The following is a 7,823-nucleotide window of genomic DNA, read 5'->3' as shown; positions in this document are numbered from 1 at the left end:
CAAGATTGGCCTGAGAGGACAAAACCTATTAGGCAAAGAAGAGAAAGTTCACAGACCATCCAGAGAAAGTTCATCCCAAATTTCAAGATAGCTTTTTAGATCATATTGGCCTCTGGGCACCATTTCACTAGTAAATGCTCTGTGGAATAAATGCCAAGTGCTGTTGAAATACAAATAATCCCTTCTCATAGAGAATTGCTTTCTAGTGAATACTGGGCTATAAATGCAGCTTTAAAAAGAAATAACTTGTTAAACTGACATACACAGACACACACAAGCAGACCCCATTAGAATAATTTGACACAAGCCAGAAAAAAGTACCTCTAAATCACATAATTATTTGAAGAGACAAAGACATTTGCTTAAACTGGTTCAAATCACCTTTGGGGAGGGAGGAGAGAAGGTTTGTGTCTGCACCATTAAGTGTTTTGATTTCCTGCAGCTCACCCCAGACCCTTGTTTTAATAGTATTAAACATATGAATGTGTGATAATAAAATATAGGTGGTTTCCTTGAGATTTATTTACTTTGTTTGTCACAAAGACAAAAATCATTACTTCCTTATTTATCTGCTTGAGTGTTTCATGGGTTTATATTTTTTCTTTTGATGGATGCAAGCAGCCTCTTGGCTGTCCTAGAGAGCTGTTGCAGTCACCTGTTTTGATCAAAGCTCATTCCTCTGCTTAAAAATCCCAGCTGCTTGTCCTCAGTATTTATTGCACTCAATGAGCCAGGGGTGTGTAGGTAGGAGAGGGATGGAGTCAGGCCCCTTTCTCCATGCCTGGCTGGAACTCAGAGAGTCGAGGGTCTCAGCTTTATGTTCTTGGTGTGGCTGCAACCTCCTGCAGTGGCCCTGCACACATCACACACCCAGACATCCTGCAACTTACCTAGCGCATGAAACATCAGCACATGGGATATCCTATGGAAAGTCTCACTTCCTAATCCCAGAGTTGAATATTAAATAGAAGGGAGTCCATCCCTCGAATTTCTCAGGGCTGGCTTTTTTCAAGAAAAAAGCATGTAGCTGTGGTGCTCGGGGACATGGTTTGGTGGTGGACCTGACGCTGTCAGGGTAGCGGCTGTGCTCCATTATCGGAGAGGACTTTCCCAACCTAAATTATTCTGACTATGTCCCCTTCAGGGGCTGGGCTTGACTACCCTTCATCCTGACACCCAGTGCTCCCAGTCTGAACGGTTCGCTGGTTTGCCTGGGGCTCGGCTGCCCGTGGTCACCCCTGCCCTGTGCCTTGGGCGGGGGCCCGGGCGTGCGGGCGGGACGAGCCGAGCGCTCGCCAGACGCTCCCTGACCCCTAGATGGAGCTCGGTGCCCGCCGATCGCTCCCGGGCGGCCCCGGGGCGGGCAGGGATGGCCCCGGCAGCCTCCCCCCAGCACGGCTCGGGCCCGAGGAGAGGGGCAGGGTGTCCATCCCAGTCCTGCTTGCCTAACTCCCCATAGGTGCTGACCCCTGGCCTGAGAGGTTGTCACCGGGACGGTGTTTCACGTCCTGCTGTTCCGGCAATCTCTGTGGGTCACTGTCCACCAGGGTCACCTGTGAAGGGGCATTTTGGGAGAAACACCTATAGCTTTGACCCCTATGTGCATCTTGCGCATCTTTGACCCCCTATGTGCCCTTGTGATAAGGGTTATCTTGTCCTAGACCCCATCCTATGGGGGAAACCAGACAGCCAAGTGTCCCTCTCTGTCTGCTGCAGAGAGGTTAGAGGTTCTCTGGCTCCCATCCAGGAAACACCCATAGCACCTTAAAATAATGGCAAATTAAGGGAAGTTTCTGAGACTGAAGGAAGGGACAGGACTAAAGGAAGGAAGAAAGGGCTGTGGAGCGAGTTCCACACAAGGCAGCGTCTCCAGAAGTGCCATGCAATGTTCACCTGGTCCCCCACCCCATCTCTTGTGTGAGGAGGTCTCCACTCCTCTTATCCCACCAGAGCCAATTTGGGCCAAGCCATCAGCAACAGTTGGGGTTTCATCCAGGAAGGGGAGTGAGACTGGAGTTACCTCCTGCAATCCCACTTATTGGCAGGAAAGGGGGAGAAACTGGCTCCTGAGACTTGGGAGATGTTCAGCAACAGGACACAATTCCTCACTCCTCACTTCTTTTGGCAGTGTCTGTGGCTACAAGGAAATCCTTTAAGAAAACTTTTCCTCTAGGTAACATTACAGGTGTGTATCCACCTGTCTCCACGCTTTTCCCTGCCATAGCTGTGGTGCTTCCTCAGGTTCTGGCACACACACATGCACCCTGGGGTTCCAGCAGGTGATCTGCATTCCCTCACCTGACTGCTACAAGTCTGGCTTCTGCCTGTGGTGTGTGAGATGGGTCTGCTCAGATCTTCAAAGGACCAAGTCTGGAGGGAGAGTGCATGGGAACAGTGGTGGGAACACCAAGAGATGTCTGGTACCTTGCTCCACAGAGGGCATACTCTGCTCTACATCCCACCTCCTGCCTCTGAATGTGGTGGTATGAGCCACAGCCATGGCAGGTTTCAGACCTGTCATAACAACTGATAAGGTAACAGCATTTGTTTTGACTCCATCCCAAAGTGAAAACCAGATCTTTTCAAGCATTTCTGTGTGAAAGGGAAATGCCCCTGCGGGTGGCTGTGTCAGTGGGCAGGGTGCCTGGGACACATCCCTCTGTGGTTGCAGGTATCCCTCCAAAGGCAGTGGAGCATAGCCAACAGGGCTGTAAATGCATATAAATCTTGGAAGGAAGGAAGGAAGGAAGGCAGGAAGGTTGCCACCATGCTCCACAACTGTGTCACCGTGGGATGCCACAGGACTGCCATTTCAGCAGTAGTGCCATGGTGTGACATCTCCAGACCCTCCAGTGCATACCACTGGTGCAGGGCCAGGCAAGCTGGGTATAGCCCCTGCTTAAGAACAGCCCTCCTCTGTCCAAGCCAGGCTTCCACTGGACCAGGACCCCAAGGTGCCCCTCACTGCTCACCCTCAAACCCCACTGGCCTGGTGCCTTTTCTCTGCAGTTCTCAAAAGAGCATCCTTGTGGTACACCATGGCTCCCCAGGACCTGCTGGCCTTTATCCTCTCCTCCCCCTGCCTGACCTCAGAGGACACCCCCATTTCTTCCCCAGGCTCTCCTGTGAAAACAGTCAGATCAGCTGGGAGAGGGAGAGTTCGCAGAGGCCAGGCCATAACTCAGTGCACTTGTGATCACTTCCTCACCATGACCCTGAGCAAGCCCCATCCCCACCTGTACCTCTTTCTTCCCCATTGACACCTTACATGGAGAGTTCTGGGGTCAAGCTGTGCCTTTCAGCACATTTATGTCCAACACACCTCATAGCCCAGGCTCAATCTAACCCCACTGAACATTGGCATCACAAACTAGACACATTCTAGATAAATACCTAGAGAGGAAAAGTCTGGTGAGCCCTTGCATGTGCCTAAAACCTCACAACAGCAGATAAAAATTGCTAAACATAAGACTTTCAAAAATTTCCTCAGGCTGAGACAAGGAAGACCTTGGGAAACAATTTTTTCTCATGTTTTCATCTATCTCCATCTTAGTACCGCTTCCTAACTGTAGTTTAAAAAGGTATATATTGATTGATATTTTTTAATCACTGCTTTGTTATTTTTGGACAATTGCAGTCTAGGAAAGACAGACAGTTAACCGCAGTGTTCAGACCAGCGGGTTCACATTCTTTACAGGCAATGAGAGAATGAGTTTTCTCAAGCTTTGCTCCCTCCTGCTCGAAGACCAGAGCATGGGCTCCTCAGTTCTGCTCATTTAATTTTTTTCTTGAAAGCAGAAAGGCAAAGAACAGCTGAACTGAGGGTAAGTACTGAATTTCCAGCCCCAGGGAAGCACAAGGGAGGGGATTCCAGCTCTCTGCAGCAGGGGATTGCACACCTTCAGCACACAGAGGTTTGGTTGGGGCTGGTGTGTGACCTGGATTCACAGAGCTGAAAGCTGCTGAGGCCAGCACCATGCTTACCACAGCTAGCTGCAGCAAGAACAAAAGCAAACTCAAACAAAAAGGAAGCCAAAAAATATTTTCTACACTTAGAAAAATTGAGATTGTGACAGAAAAAAAACAAATTAACACAACTCTTTGGATACAGTTTTAGGTGTGACTTGAATAAGTGTATAGATTTAATTTAAAACTGCCAGTAACATAGAGTTTCTGATTAGTGGAAAGGAATGGGGATGGGGGGGGAAATTTCTGTCCTAATCTTGGGTAAGTGCTAACCCATCAAAGAAATGTCCTACTGTAACAGAGACAGTAACAATAATTTATGGAATATCAAAATCAAAGTTAGCTGCACAAACAAAAGATCTGAAAATAACAATTAGGCCCAACAAAAAAATTGGACTCCAACAAAAGTTTTTTTCTGATAATCTATAGCTTTGTGTGCTTTTTTCTTCCCTTAATATTTGTTAGGAAAACCTACCTTTTTTCCCCCCAAATTTAAGAGCACCTCATTTAGAAAATTTTCACCCAGGATAATTTGATAATTCCAAATGTTATTTCACAAACGTTTTTAAACAAATGGCCATTAAAGCTGACCGCTGCACAAAGAAATCAGTGTCGCTCAGCCAGTCTGCTTCTGTTAAGGGAAAAAAACGGTTAATTCAAAATGTTCCAGCTGTCCCAGAACCCCGGAGAGGAATGGCTTTTTACTGTAACCCAAACAGTTTTCAGCAAAGCCATTTTCAGTTTTGTCAGTAAATTGGTTTGGGTTTTTTACCCCATCTAGCCCCGAGTGCATGTGAGCTAGCCTTGGCAGCGAGGAGGGGCTGCCTCGGTGGGGATGGGCTCCTGCTGCTGCCGCCGTGCTGAGGCAGCAGCCTCGGTTTAAAGCTTTTTTTTAGTGCTTTGGTTAATCAGGAACACATTCAAAACCACCAATCAACAGTCTCAGTGAGATAATGAAGATGATCCTGCATTTGGGTGTTTGTGGGGTCAGTGCCTCCTTTCATTATCAATTATACAGACCATGTTAGAGGACACGTACAGTCGCCTCAGTCTTTCTCCAGTAAACGCTACATACAGGTGACTCTCACTGCTGCTGCTGCTGGAGCAGAAATAACTTTAAATATATAAGAAATGCCCCGTAAATGGGGAAATGCAGCCCCAAGAAAAGCTGCATGTGGTACTCATGCAGAAACTGGGATGTGCACGCACTGCAGGGATCCAATGGGCTGGCCCATGCTGAGCACAACTGCAGCTCTGCTCAAGGTGGAAGGCTCCAGCGAAGACCCATCAGCCTTTTCCTGGGCCATCCCTCAGCAGAGATAAACCAACTGATCCTTGTTTGGATGACTCATGCGCTCAGCTAATTGGCTAAATGGGGGCCAGACCTCTGGTTCCCTCCTGTCCTCAGAGTTTGCTGAGCTGGAACCAAACCCAGACAACCACAGCCCATCCCATGGGGCTTCATCTCCTCCAGCTCCACACAGATGTTTAATACTCCAGTTGCTCTTGCAAAGATGGTGTTTCCCCCCCCTCCAGATTTCACCTTCAAAAGCTCAGCATGTCCAACCCAAAGGAATGATAGCTCTTGATCCCTGGCAGTGCTGTGGGTGACAGAGATGAGCTCAACCACAGTGCAGTCCCCTGTGATGCCCTGTGCCTTCAGCGTCAGGAATCACACAGGCTTTTCCCCTCCAGGACAAACTCACTCTACCTTAGTCTGCATTTCCTAGATACAGGCAAGCAGTAGAAAAACATTTCTCCCTGACTCCTTTTTCATGATTGGGATTTGCTTTATTTTGAGAGCGAAGGAAGGGCGAAATGTCTTTCAAGGCATCTTAATGCAATTTTATTCCTGCTCCCAAATAAGTATAATACAAAAAATTTAATCAGCCTTCAATGTGATATGGATGGCCCCAGGATACAGCTGAGGTGATGTCAGTCTACGAAACATAACATTATGTGTCATTGTTTCATGTCATTACTTATTGATTTAATTCCATCATATTTCAGACAACTTTTATTGTCTAGGTACAAGTCATCATATTAATAACTGGAAGCACATATGCAGATATCAAAAACACCTTCTGCCACTAAACCAATTTTTAAAATGAATCCAAGAGAAATATTTTAAGGGAAAACTCCTCCAGAAGCAATTTTTCCAGGAACAAGAAAGACCAGGAAACTGTTTTTCTGGTTCCAATGTAACATATAGTCTCATTTCATATTGAGATTCCATTTTACTTTTGGTCTTTTTGTTTTTCAGGAAAGATTGATGAGAAAAAGGGAAGTCACCAGTTTTGAAAACAAGGTATAGCTAAATTTTCTATCTAAATACATTAACTCGAATCTGCATTATCGTGTGTTCAACTTCACTGGGGAACCTTTTGGATTATGAATTGAATAAAGTAGATATTATCAAATGTCTGTCTTAGAATTAAATTTTTCAATACCGATGTGTCATAATAATAAAATAGAAAATAATTTTAATATCAATAGTGGTTATTATTATTATTATTATTATTATTATTATTATTATTATTATTATTATTATTTTATGGTTGATGGTTTTTCCTATGCAGAAGCCCTGAACACAAAAATATACACTGCAACAAACTGTAAACCATTAAAGATTTGTACACAGCCATGCCTCCTGAATGAGTTTAACTTTATAGACAAAGTTGGGTGCATGTCAAATAATAAGCAAAATCAAAATCAGAAAATCTGACTAAAGTATGAAACAGAATTCAAACAAAAGACTTCCCTGAAATTTACTTTGGAAAGAATACAAATAGTTTTATTTTAGTATCATCTCCTAAAGATACTTCCAAAAATGCATGTTCTCCGAGTTTTATATTTTCCTGTGTTTTATCCATTTTTTCTTTTTCTGACTTCTTTTCTTTCCATTGCTGCAGATGTTTCTCTGTGTTCTCGTACACATTGGACTGCAGAATGGGAAAATCCTGCAGCACCGTAAATTCTCAGCCTGGTCCTACGATAGCAGATTTTGGATGAAGCGAGCTATCCATATGCTCCCTTAACAAACTCCCCAACAATGCTGCACCCAGAGGAGCCTCCCGGAGCACTGTCACCCACCAGGTATCAAAGGCTTGGGGTATTCATTGCAGATGTCCCACAGGCAGCCTGGACCCCAGGGCCACGTCAGGGGTCCTTGCCACTGCTCTGGGCTGCCTGCCCTTCTCAGTCAAATCCTCCAACACCTTTCACTCAGTAATTCCCAGTGCTGGAAGGAAACACCAGGCTGAAGCCAGCCGCAGGGCTGGGAGTCTTCCCCAAGGAAGCTGGGGTGAGTTTTCCCACCAGTTTGATTTTCCTCTGAGAAGGGTTTGCCAAGCTGGAGACAAATCCTGCAGCAAGGCTGAGTACGAATGGAAAACAGTGTCCCCAGAATAAACTCTTGCAAGATTGCCCCTTAAATGTACTCTCGCACATTTCTTCATATTCGAACTCCCTTTTCTGTATTCAACCTCAGACATAAATATCTGTAGATTTGCCTCAGCCCAGGTGAGACTTCATTCCAAGGTCTTACTCAATTAATTATTCCACATGAGTTGAAGGCTAAGTCCCTGCCACCCCCAGCAAGCCCCCCAGAAAGGCTTCAATTAAAGCAAGTGCTAAATGCACTGCTGGATTGAAGCCTGAAAATGTTTATAGGACCAGGGATTAAAACACAGCATATTACATCTGGAGCTTCCGAAGCTAAGTGGACCTGAGCAAAGTCAAATGGAAATGCTAACCCTATTTTCATTTTAAAAAAATAGCACAGGCTTCAGCTGTAGTTGTGATATGCTGTCTCCTCTTGGGGAACTAATAGACAGGGAACAGCAAGGCTTTAAATG

The sequence above is a fragment of the Cinclus cinclus genome, chromosome 7 (genome assembly GCF_963662255.1).
Source record: "Cinclus cinclus chromosome 7, bCinCin1.1, whole genome shotgun sequence".
Lineage (NCBI taxonomy): Eukaryota > Metazoa > Chordata > Aves > Passeriformes > Cinclidae > Cinclus > Cinclus cinclus.
The sequence above is the reverse complement of the archived record's forward strand: the minus strand, read 5'-3'. Positions refer to the sequence as shown.